Consider the following 13394-nt stretch of genomic DNA (forward strand, 5'->3'; position numbering starts at 1 on the left):
TAACCACCACCACCACCTGCTCACAGAGTATGTTCACTCTGCAGCTCGGAGCATGCATCCCAGTGCAGGTAGAGAGACATGCGCTAGCTCTGGTTGAGCTAGCACATTGCAAAATAGCCATGTTGCTGGGGATTCCCTGGACAGCAGCTTGGGCTAGTCACTTAAGCATAAACCTGCCTGGACTCACTGAATATGTACTCAGGCAACTAGCCCAAGCTGCCGCCCATGCTACTCCCAGCTGCACGGCTATTTTTGGAACACAAGCGCATGTCTGTCTGCTCACACTGGGATGCGAGTTAACAGCTGCCCAGAAGGCTTACTATGATCAGACCCACATATCGCTAGGAAGTCACAAAGCTGAGTTTCTGCTCAATAAAAATGAAACGTTTGGTCCAAAGTATATAAAACTTCAACAATGCTTTAACCAGGAGTGGCTAATGACGTTCTCATAGTAATGTCCTGTGTTGCTGCAGCGCCTTCCATCGGAGCACCCTGAGGAATGCATACGCAAGGAAGAAAATTGAATGTCAACATCCTCAGCATTGCCACAAAATGGGTAAAAATTATTATTCAAGTTTATTACAGAAGTGCCTTGAGGCTCCCCCCCACTGGAACTGCACCCCCATTTTGCTAGGCCCCATGCAAATATAGCAAAAGAGTCACCCCCACTACATAAACAGGGAAACTGAGGCACACAGCAGTTAGACAACTGGCTGAGCTCGCAAAGCAAATCAGTGGCAGAACTAGGACATAAACCCCAATCTTACCACTGTCAGTTCTGTACCATAGACTGTTCTCCCTCCCAGTTACACACTGGGAACGTAGAAGGGTGGCAGTCACAGAACTCAAGCCAATGCAGCTGTGATGCTTTCACTGATGAGGAGCAGAAAGCTTTGCAAGGATTTTGAGAATGAGGTGTGAATAACCGCCCTATTAAAAAAAATCAAAATCAGTATTTGCAAGCAGCTGTAATCTCATTAGCTGAATGCAGATATCCAAAGGGATCACTGAAATGGAGAAGTCTCTTTGGATCAGAGATAAGTGCTTAACAGGCAGAACAGAGAGGTGGTTACTCAAGCTGTGCATTTTGGTAGCAGATAAGAAAAGAGGATTTGTGCTTCACATTGGTCCTCAGCATCTCTGTCCATGCAACACTATCACATTAACAGTACCCAAGCCTGGTGGTCAGAGAGACACTGACATAAAATGACTGCAGGCCAATTAGCTCCCTCAAAACAAAATGCCACTTGCTTTGTCCTTTCCCGTGGCTCAGGCAAATTCACAAGTGGTTACTAATTTTCAGTACACAAACATGTAGCCCTGAGAGCCGGGAATACAGAACATGGCTGCTCAGACTCACAGGCCAGGGGCACAATTCTGCTCTCACATCCGTCAGCATAAACTCAGAGCAACTTAACTCCAACGCGTCCAGTGGGGTTACTCTTGATTCACACCAGCGACAGTGATGCCTGAATCAAGCCCCACTCATCCTCTAGAAACTGCAGTAGAGTAGCAAGGTGCCAAACCACTAACAACTACTACAGCACGTTTACTTGCAAAGGGGAGGACAAAGGGCTAGTGCTGAGCTTGGTGGTGTCCCAGTGACCTCAGTGGGATTCTGCATAGGAACAAGGACACAAGAACTGCTCCAAATCAAACACAGGCACCTCAGGCATTTAGGATCAGTTCCTTGAGTTTCCCTGCCACTCCCTCCCCAATAAGGCTCTGATGGATCCCACTCACCTTTAACTATATTTAAGCTTTGTCAAAAAAAAAAACTCAAAACAAAACCACCATTTTAAATGCTACCTTCTGTTTGTTTTGGGGGCTCGGCACCTTTTAAAAAAATAAGGCCCTTAAACAGATAATAGAATCATTATGGTGAAGTGACACCCATTGGCCTACTACCTGGTTCTCTTGCTGTGGGTGCAAGCAGTAGGCTGTCAGTGGGAAAGCTCTATCTTCCACTGGTCACATCTGATTTCTTTAAGAGCTTTCTCTGCAGCTGTATGAGTGGCTTCCAGATGTCATGCTGTGAAGGGCCTACGCTGACCCTTCAGTGTGCTACTTACTACTTTCGAGTTATCCACTTTGGACAGTTCACAGGGTTGATCCCTCTTCTGACAAGCAGGGTCTACCCAGCCCTGCACTGTAGCACTAGCCCAGTCACGGGACTTTAAAAGAATGGCTCTGCATTTTCATGCCAGTGGGTCACAGGAGCTTCAGAGCTGCCCATCTCTTCAAGCACATCCAAACTGGGGCCAGAGTTTTCTTTACACTAGCGCGGGTCTAGAACCTTTAGGTCACCAGCTCGATTTCAGCTCACAACCCAGAGAACAAACGCAGCATTGTCAACCCTGCAGTATTTAAAAAACAAACGAAAAACACCACACACACACCAGCTAGTTGGGTGCCCCCAGAATTTACACTTTTGAAAAAGAACACACTTTGGGCTCTTTTCTGACCCTTTACGGGACATTCAGGTCACATTTTCAAGCTCTCTTCACAAACATAAGGGCTAAAACCTTCTGCATCTGAATCTTTCCCATGCTGTCAAACATTGCTATGGGGATGAATAAGGCTCTGCCCTTCCTGTCTACCGTCAGCTGCTCTTTGCATCTCCTCTGTGTTGTTAAGTGTCATCGGCCTTTCCAAGCAGTACTCAATGGAGAGATTCTTTCAGTTAGCTCCTTTTGGTGTTCCTCCTGCTGCCCGATGGCACATCTGCCATGGAAGATGACGTGGTTTCATTTTTAAACACAAATGCAGATATTTCCATTTTCTTCTCTGGACAACTTTACAGATAGGGAGTTGGTGAACTCTGATGAGTCTCAAGCATTTGTTATAAATCCCTTCCATTTGATACCTTTTACCTCCCTGAGGCACTTGCTTCAGAAGGTGAGGAGATGTCAAATGGTACTTTTGGGGGATTTCCAGCTTTCACAGCCACACATTAAAGGTGGAAATAACACTTGAGAGGAAGATTTGTAGTTTGGTCTTTAAGTTGTAGATTTTTGATGACCAAAGCTTGTGTAAACTGGTAAATGCAGCTGCTGCCTTGCTGATTTGTGACATTGAGGAGATGAAAAAGCAGAGCACCTCTCCTCCAGGTTGGTGGTTAAACTATAGGGCAACTATCTAGCCTCAATAAGACAAGCAGATCACTCAGGGGTCGGGGGGAGGGATAAAAAAAAAACCCTAACTAACTTATAGAAGATGAAAGCTACGATTCTCACATAATTGCTTGGCAGCAGGAGCTGGTGCTTATGAAAAACCAAGTATCAGGAGATTCCTGCTGAAATCATGAAACTGACAGCACTGCAGCATTCGCACTGCAACTGGCACTAATTAGTTCTCTTGTTGGCAGTTTCAGCAGAGATCTACTGAGTGCACAGGATGTGGAGTCGGAAATGCTTTCCCATCTCCCCAAGGCTGTCCTAGGGAATGGGGAGTTTCACACCATCTTATATCTGTCCCGAGGATGTCCCCAAGGTTGGCAAAATGGCACCTTTCCCCCAATGGGGGACTGGATAAATTCATGGTGGCTAAGTCCATAAATGGCTATTAGCCAGGAAGGGTAAAGAATGGTGTCCCTAGCCTCTGTTCATCAGAGGATGGAGATGGATGGCAGGAGAGAGATCACTTGATCATTGCCTGTTAGCTTCACTCCCTCTGGGGCACCTGGCATTGGCCACTGTCAGTAGACAGATACTGGGCTAGATGGACCTTTGGTCTGACCCTGTACGGCCGTTCTTATGTAATGCTAAACCTCACAGAGACCAAGAGCTGCGCTCTGTATGCCAAGTCCCTACATGGCACTTTTAAAATGAGGAAGCAGATAAGCCTTGGGAGGCCTTTAAAATAGTTCCCCAAGCTCCAATAAAGGACTGAAGCACGCATCCCATCCCCTCCTCAGCGAGCATGGAAAGGAACTGGATTCCTATGCTACTGTGGCACCCTCTAGTCAGAAATGCTGCTCCACAGCCCAGTTACATTTGGGTTGAAGTGAGACATGAAAAAAAATAGAGACAGAGGGAACGAAATAATGCAGCTTCGCCTCCTGAAGAAACATCTCTGCAGAGCAGGAAGGAGGGAAGCAGTGGAGTCTAGCAGACAGAATGGGAAGCAAGAGACGGGGGTTCTTCTGGTGAGTTTATGTGCGCAGTCCCTGGGGTAAGCCAGAGATGCACACTGTGCAACAGAGAGACAAAGGCAGAGACACTGTTTTCTCTATGCTCAGATTTGTTCCATGTTAGAAGAAAATGTCTCTTCTGTAATTCTTTAGCACTATCATATGACATTCCCCCAGACAGCCACGGACTCGCCATGAACTCTTGAGCGTGTCATTTAGCTTCTCTCAGGCTAACCCTGCTCACACGAGCAGGTCTCTCTAGATTTCAGCTTCTCCATCTGTAAAATGGGGACAACACTCCCATAGCTCAGCTACCTGGGGATCCTCTGGTGAAAGTTATCATCTACCTCTGGCAAAGGCCTAAGTTATTTGACCCAAGCAGGCTGTTGAGCAGTTAGTAAGTCTCAGCATTAGCTTCTAGATCAGTGGTCCCCAACCTTTTTGGCTGGCGGGCACCAACTGAAGGACCACTGCAGCGGTGGAGCACCTGCCGAAATGCCATCAAATTTCGGCGGCAATGCCTCTCGATGACATCGCTTGCCGTCAACAAGCGACATCACTGAGAGGAGTCCGAAATTCGGGAGCGACGCCTCTCAATGACGTCACTTGACTGCAAGTGGCATCAGCAAGAGGTGTCCCCGGCAAAATGCCGCTGTGGCATTTCGGGGGGTGCTCTCCTGGGGGCCAGGACTCAGGAGCATCTAGACCCCTGTTCTAGATTAAGCTCAAGTCACATGTTTACACACCGGTTTCCTTGCCTTCAGTAAGGACTCAGGTCCCGAGACAGCAAAGTGCTAAGCACGTGCTGACGTCCCACTGACAATTCATCAACTCCAAGGCCAGAAGGGCCCACTGTGATCATCTCATCAGACCTCCTGTGTCACAAGGCCATAGAATTTCCATGAAATAATTCTCAAAGCAGATCTGTTCGAAAAATATCCAGCCTTGACTGAAAAATGGTCATTGATGGAAAATCCACCATGACCCTTGGGAAGTTCTTCCAATGGTTAATAGGTCTGAACATTAAAGATTTACTCTTCCTTTCCCATGGCGCCTAATGCTCCCTCTCTACCCAACATGAACACGTGTCGCTCTAACAGTGGACATGCACTAAGGATCCATACACTGAATGGATTTCACATTCTAGGCTATCAGCATGATGAATGGGGCATGAGCTCCCCTTGAAGGGTCATTTCCTCTGGCTTTTACCACTTCCTGTATCCTTGAGCTGGCTCCCCGTTTTGGGCTGTCTGATCTTCTCATCACCTCCAAAGCTTTACACCAGGGGTCGGCAACCTTTCAGAAGTGCTGTGCTGAGTCTTCATTTATCACTCTGATTTAAGGTTTCACGTGCCAGTAATAGATTTTAATGTTCTTAGAAGTCTATAATATATTACATACAACAATAGTTTAGTTAAGTAAATAAGGTTTTTAAAATGTTTAAGAAGCTTCATTTAAAATTAAATTAAATTAAAATGCAGAGCCCTCTGGACCGGTGGCCAGGATCCAGGCAGTGTGAGGGCCACTGAAAATCAGCTTGCATGCTGCCTTTGGCACATGTGCCACAGGTTGCCTACCCCTGCTTTACACCATCCCTTCTTGACTCCTCTCTGCCCTTCTCCTCACCCCAGGTTTCCTGCTTTTCACCCAAACTTCTGCTTTTTTTAGGATTTCACACCTACTCCCACTGAAAGGTGGCCAGGACTCCCGCTGATTTAAATGGGTCCAGGATTAGAGCCTTTATCTCCCCCACTCCTGAACTCACGCCCCGACTTGCTTTCAAAGTCAACGCCAACCTCCCTCCCTCTCCTCCACTAGCACAGCTCTTCTGCCACATCTTCAGGGAACAAATGTTTTCATGCTGCTCCATACCAGTCTTTGGGGCTTAGCATCGCCTGTTGTAAAACCACTTTGCACAGCTATAGTGCCAAAAAATAATAATTATACCTACACGTAACAGAATCATTCATTGTGATTTAAATGTGTTTACTGTGGATGGGAGGGAGGAGCCTGTGATTAACATGCCAATCATTTGCCACACAATAATTAGCCAATTACACTCAGAATTATCTAAAAATCCTCAAGCACCACAACAACTGATTTTGCAAGGACTTCTCCCTGTCTCTCTCATATCCAAACGCAGCCCTGGCACAGCCTCCGGATTCACTGTCTATTTTACACCGGGGACACAAGAGGCACCCATGAAAAATATGAACTGGCATCTGAACGAGAACCATTTATGGGCAAAAGCTGGTGTTAGAGTCGTGACTATATTTGGGATTCAGCAGTGAGAATCCGCAAGAGTCCAAACCTCATCCATGAGGCAAATCCACAAACGTCGCAATTCACTAAACTAAACCCAGGTGGAGATAAGACACTCGACTGAATACAATTTCTTCACAGCCTTGGTTTGGACTAGACCAAATCTACTGAGCTTCAGCCCTACTTATTTGTTCATGGGGAAGGGTAGGGCAGGATGAGACTTGGGGCGCATGAAAGGTGGTGACGCCATATTCCAGGGTGGATAAAAATCAATTTAAAAAATTGAATTTTTTATTTAAATCAGATTTTTGTGATAAAATGCTTTTTGAGGAAAAAAACCTATCTAAAAATTAGTTTTCATTAAGATATCTTTGAGCTATAACATATCATCATAGAACAGGGATTATAAATTCTAATTCTATGTATGAGAATATATTCATGTAATGTTTAAGAAAACTTTTGTAAATGAGTTTCAACAGTTGGTTTAGGCACCCAATCTTATGAGGTTCCAGTGGTTTCTGTATAGATTATTTGGGTTAATCTTTCTATCAACCCAATGGGACTCAGTGCTCAGTCTAGAAGATACCATCAGAGATGTTTAGCTTTGCAGTTCTCAAACTGTGGATTATGTCTCTAGAGATAACATGCTTGTTAACAGCAAAAATGGTTGTTGTTTGTTTTTGTTTGTTTTTAACTAAAATAGTTAAATGAAATATTAAAACACACATTTCATTTAACTATTTTAGTTAAAAACAAACAAAAACAAACAATTTTTAAAAACTTGACTGTTTAAATTCAAAACGTCATATGTTTGTTTTGTCAAAATATTGTTTGCTGTTGAAGGAAAAAAATCCATAATATATAACATTGTTGTTTTAGTTAAATAAAACAATTTAAATGTTTGTCTGGTGATGTTCTCCTCCTATTACAGCATGGCAAGAAAATCCTCCAAATACTAATGATTAGCCTGTTAATTGGACATACTTCACCTCCCAATGACTTCATAAATATCTGCTTCAATTATCTTTGGTAAATGAAATAACCAAAGAATCACTCATTTTCTGATATAGCTGTAAAACTAATCTGAAAAGTTTTCAAAATCAATCACTTTAAAAATGTATAGCATGTACCTTCTAAAAATGAAACCTATGTCTCTCTGAGTTGTGAAGAATATGTATTAAAAGGTTATAACAACCAACAAGAATACACTTTTATGTAGAAATCCATGATTAAATCGCGTCTTCCTGACTAGTGATTTAAATCAAATCCACTCTGCTATATTCTTTTTGGTTCAACATGGGGTGAGATCTGCTGCTGATCTGCTGTTTTTGAATGAACTGTATTTTTAAATCATCCAAGTACCTCATGCCCAAGGTTAAGTGCTTTAATAGCTAAATAAAAATCAGAGCAGTTACCACGCAGAGTGTTCATACAATGGACCTGCAGAGAGGTCGGCTCATCGCAAACACCACTAATCGAGAAGTGAAAGGTTCCATGTCTCATTGCCAAGCCATCAAACCCCACACCACCAACCTCTGGTCTGAAGCAGACCATTTGTTTATGCTTTGTACCTCATCAATGACAGGGATGTTTTTCCTACACCATTAGAATTTCTGTTTGGCTTAAATTTTGCAAATTGGCATCCACAAGAAAATTGCAGAAGCTCATGCCTGGCACAGAACAAACGAGAGAGAGAGAGGATGATGTTTCTGTAGGTTAAATAGCAGAGTCAGCTTGGAACAAAGCCAAGTCTCAGATGACAGACTATACCCAGTACAAGCTTTTAAAAATGCTACAGCTGCCTCCCCTAAAAAAGAACAAGGACAGAGCTTTTCCACGTCACTTGTAAGCACTTTGGCTTGTTCGCATGCCCTATACCTTGTCTGCTCTTAGACCACATTTAACTGTAAGTAACAAAGAGAAGAAAGAGGCTATTATTAATGCGCCTTTGCTCAAGGATCAATGTCTCCGCATTTCATTATGCATAATTGTTTTGTATAGAGCAGCAACATCCTGAAATACTGGAATGTACAGAGAGAAGAGGTTAAAATGAACTCAGCCAGCGCTGTGGGTAAAGGCAGCACACGCTGAATGCATCTCACTGTTGTGATCAACACCTGTCCTTGACAAATGCCACCCCATTGATCCTTTCTGTGTAAACTGAATTTCACATCCATCTTTCACTGGCTTTATTCTAGTCCAAAGCAGCTCTGCAGGGAAGGAGACCCTGCCTGACCCTTCAAATGCATGGAAGAGGAGCTGCAGTGATGAGATAATGACTTAACATCCCTCCCTTCACCTTGCTCTGGCATTACCTAAGTGCTATCAGGTTTGCTACTATTCAGGAACCTTACCATGCAAGCCTCTCTCAGAAATCTGTCCCGTGTTGACATTTCCCCCAAACCAGCAAATAGTCTCTGGGCATGTCCCAAATGTGGGAGAAGTTGGCAAAGACAAGACACTAACTTTAAGAAGTTGGTATGTGTGTGTTATGGTAGTGTCTAGGTAGCACCTAGAAGTTCCAACTGAGTTCAGAGCCCAATGTGCTAGGTGCTGTACAAACACATAGTAAGTCCCTGTCCCAAAGGGACTTGAATCTTATCAGACAAAGGGGGACGTCTACACTGCAATCAGGGTATGATTGCAACACATTTAGCTAGCTTGTGGACCGACAGCAGCGAAGCTGTTGCTCACACAGCTTCACTGCTATCAGTCCACAAGCTAGCTAAATTAAAGCTAACTCAGGTATGTCTACACATGCTGTAATTACACGCACACACACATAGACTGCAGTATAGAAATACCCAAAGAGTGAGCAGAAGGAAGCTTTTTTTTTTTTAAATGTCCATTTTACAGATGGGAGCTAAGACACAAGGAAGATCAAGTAACTGCCCTAAGGAGTTGGTGGCCGTGTTAGGAATTGAACCAGGTCTCCCAAGTCACAGTCCAGTGCCTTCACTGCCAGGGCATCCTACCATCTGATTTCTGAGCCAAGTTAATGAAGAGGGAGAGAATGAACTCAAGTGAATAGAAAGAAGAGTGCAGTGGCAAATGATGATGCATCAGAAACAGCTGGTGTACAACTTGCTCCATGGTCCACCAAAACCAGCCACTCTGTGCCAAATGCAATCTCCCATTTCAGTGGCAGCGGATTCAGGGCTCCCCTCATAATACACGAGAGCCATCCAGACCCATCTTCTATCCTCCCTGCATCCCTATAACAGCTGGTTGTTGGGGTGTTAAGCCAGCACTCCTTTCAGCAGGGTGTTGGTTCCACATTTTATCTTCTTACTGCTATGAAGCGCTGTGTAAACAGATAAAGATGCAGCACCAGAACTGGAACCTCAGATATCAACCCCTGCAAATTTCAGGGTTGTCACATTTGAATCTTTAGGTATGAACCACCTCGCCTTCATGGCATTATCAGATCCAAAAGCCAGAAGTTCCATTTCCCAGAGTGGACGTGGCTGAAATCAAGTGCAATTAGTTGCTCCCTGGAGATGGAGTCACATGAAGACAGTTTGTGACATTTCAGGGTTCTGATTTCACAGCTCTGATTCAGCCTCATACCTGAGCCTTCACCTAATCTGATCCCAGCTGCAGCCGCCTGATGATTGGTGGAGGAGGGGTGTGTTTCCAGAGTGAGATCTTGAGTGCACAGGCTCACTTCAGACCAGTTTGATGGACAAGTTCTACAGCCTCTGAAAATGAACCTTTATCATGGAAATTTTGCCAAAATATTAAATGGAGCAGCAGGTGCCATGATGTTACATTTGCTCCAGATAGATAAGAGGGAGCACAGTACAAGTGAGCTCAATACTGAACTAATTTAAAAAAAAAAAGTTGCACAATAGTTCATCATGTCAAGCCTCTGTTTACTCCAGCAAATGCTCATGATGCCCTCCAGTTACACAAACACACTCTCCAGACCCATCAAGAAACTCCTCTCTTTCACCCAAGGTCAACCAAAAATAAGCAGCTCTGGTTTCCCATTATAGAAATGCCCTTCCCTGCCCCGATTAGAGGCTAACACTGCCCCAGTCAACATCTGCTTGAAATTGAGGTTTACAAGACATTGACAGCCTAATCCTGTAGAACAATTAATCCTCCCTACTGGCTTCTGCAGGATACAGGAACCTTCTGGCTGCAGACTGGTGGGGGTCAGTACTCAGCTGCTCTCTGAAGAATTAAGAGGTATTAGAAGCAAAAGTCCAGGTTGGGCATTTGATGGACCTCCCCACTCCCCCAAGACAATTACTCAAAAGCATTGTGAATTTCCTTCTGGCTTTTGGTGGATTGTCTTCCCTCCAAGCACAAGGAAACCACATTGTCTGTTCCAGCAATTTGTTTTAATCACAGAACTGGAAGGGACCTTGAGAGGTCATCTAGTAAAGTCCCCTGCACTTGTGGCAGGACTAATTATCTAGATATAATACATCTAATAATTCACAGGTTGCAACCTAGAACCTTAAAAGGCTCCATCACTGAAGCTGATCAAACCCAGCTCTATCAGTACGAGACTTCAGAACCTGGTCTCGATCAACAAACAAATCTCCAGGACCGGTTGCTTTAGAGGCAACTCATTATCTGGCAGAACCCGAAATGATTAGGATGATTTCTCATTTGGTATACCGTAGTCTCACGCTGGGAGGATGACGTTTAGCTTCTCCCACACAGCATAAAGACAACACCTGACTGTCTACCAGGAGAGTGGAAGGGAATAGATTAAGCACTAAGAGACCCATGACCGGATTCTTCATTACTCTGCCGTTTGACCAGCAATTTACTCTGGTACAAGGTGGATGCAGAATGCTACCAAAACTGAACAATTGTCAGGTACCTGCTTTTTATGAGTGTGAATGGCTGGGTGAGGTATAAGGGAATAGTCAATCAGACTCCTATCTTTCTGCAGATATTTGACACGCAGGTACTCTCTAAGGCTGGATTGTGCAGAAAGCGGGCTGTTGGTGTTTTAGTTTCAGGGTTCTTTTAATTATCCAGTAGTGTACCCACAGCACTGGATAGCGGGTCTCTTCCTGTCTATATAGCATGCTAAAAACAGAGTAAATACACAAAATATTCCAGCTTAGCAAAGAAGCCATCAATCTGACCTGGAAGACATTGGACCATACAGAGATGAGCAGAGGATTCCGACATCTAAGGGTGTGTCTTTGCTGCACAGTTAACTCAAGCTCTGACCTGGGTGTTGTCCCTAACTCGTCTCCCCCACCCCCAAAAAAACCCTGTCCAGTGATGCTTTCACTCCAGGCTCGCTGAGAGTTATAGGCTAAAGCCCAAGAGCTGCTTTCACTTGGGCTAGCAACCAGCCCACTTCGCAGTGAGGACGCAGGCTTAAAAATATTATAACAACCCTCACCACTCAAATGCTGACAGCCCTCCAATGCCTTCCTGCAATTCCCACAGTGTGCCAAGGACAACCAAGTTCTCCCACAATTCACTGGGAAAGAATCACAGTGCCTCCTCTTCCTGCAGCGCAGAGAGCTCTGGGACGTGCCCCCACAAGTCCTAGCAACACAGAGTGGCGAGCGCAGCACCAGTGAGGACACAGTAACACGAGCATGGATTTTCAGCATGGCTGCTCAGACCCGGGAGCAGATCCCCTGGGTTAACTCTGTACCCAGAAGACATACCCTGAGAGAGCCAGGACAGGAATAATGGACAGTAATATCAGCACCTTGAGCTAGCAGCGCTACTGTTCCTGGATGTCAAAATGAGAAGCTGATCCCATCAGGTCTGTGGCACAGAGCAAGGCAGGAGTAAGATTTCAGATGAGCCTTCATTGCCTGCCCTGCCAAGTCCCAGATTCCCCTTCAAGCAGGCTAAAAGGTCAGCATTGAATTTCTGTCAATTTTGAACATAGGCCTTGCCATTTCTCTGCTGTGAGAGCAAATCAAGACATAAGTCTAATGTGTCCTGACATGCCTGTGGCCAGAGAGGCATCAGCTGCTCAAGGGCAGAATGAATTGTGTAGCTAGCTGTTGCTTTCTCTTTTGACATTCAAAATAGGTTTTAGGGATCAGGTTTGTTAGCATCAGCTGATTTACTAGCTACACAGCGTACTTCAAACTAATACTTACCGTCCTCCCTGCAATGCTCTAGGTGCTTTAAGAAGAGCGGGACAGCACTTTGCATATAGGGAGACAGAGAAGTGAACAACTTGCCCAAGACTCCACAGTGAACTGGTGGCAGAACTAGGACTGGTTCCCAATCCTGTAGCCCAGCCACCAGACCATGCCTGCCATAACCTGTAACCCATCTCTCCATCTTCATGCACAACTCCGGAGGGCAAAAACAGTTCCATGGGTGGACGGAGGGGAAGATGTAACCTGTTGTCCAAACTCCAATTCAGCATTCAGTGGGCACATGGAAAGCCCCACTGATGCCGGGGTAGAGTAGAACCGACACCCAAAATGGGTCCAACAGCAGGTTAACCCCCAAGTTTGATTTTGCCATCAGACTGGCATTCCAGTTTATGTAACCCTTCCAAACTCTCTCTTTGCTACCACTTACAAGATTCTGTATGCCCGAAATCCTGTGGGTAGCTGGCCCTGATCCTGAGAGGTGTTGAGCACCTATAACTCTCAGACTCGGGGCTGGAGCCTCAAAACCCCTCTGCCCCACAGAGAAGTGAGGGCATTTTCTCTCTCTTCCCCCTCTTTTTTTTTAAAAAGGAACTCTGTTTTATTCAATGGCACGTACCCTGCAGAGCAAGAATTCTAAGATGTCAGGACTGTATCCAAAGTGCTTATTGCTAACCAAGCAGCTGGGATTTTAAGACTGTTCCAAGTCCCTTGTTTGCACAATACCAGTAATCTGCTTTGGAGATGCATAAATGTCTCTCACTTGCCCAGATCTTATCCTCCCCACGCTTAATAAAGAGTCAACTCTCCTCGCTTATCAGATGCACAAGACTCTCTGCTTGATGAGATTTCCCCCTCCTCTTGGTGCTATAGTTCCATGAACAGCCTAAAGCAACAAG

The 13394-nt window shown here is 44.9% G+C and overlaps 1 protein-coding gene across 1 annotated transcript in view; it reads right to left on the minus strand.

The window, feature by feature from the left end:
* Positions 1-13394, minus strand: part of MIB2 (MIB E3 ubiquitin protein ligase 2) — a 100108-nt gene extending 86714 nt beyond the window's left edge. Inside the window, exon 1 of the mRNA XM_050931910.1 lies at positions 13259-13394. The gene's annotated coding sequence lies outside the window, so the exon portion shown is untranslated. The remainder of the gene's footprint in view (positions 1-13258) is intronic.

The sequence above is a fragment of the Gopherus flavomarginatus genome, chromosome 21 (assembly GCF_025201925.1).
Source record: "Gopherus flavomarginatus isolate rGopFla2 chromosome 21, rGopFla2.mat.asm, whole genome shotgun sequence".
Taxonomy (NCBI): domain Eukaryota; kingdom Metazoa; phylum Chordata; order Testudines; family Testudinidae; genus Gopherus; species Gopherus flavomarginatus.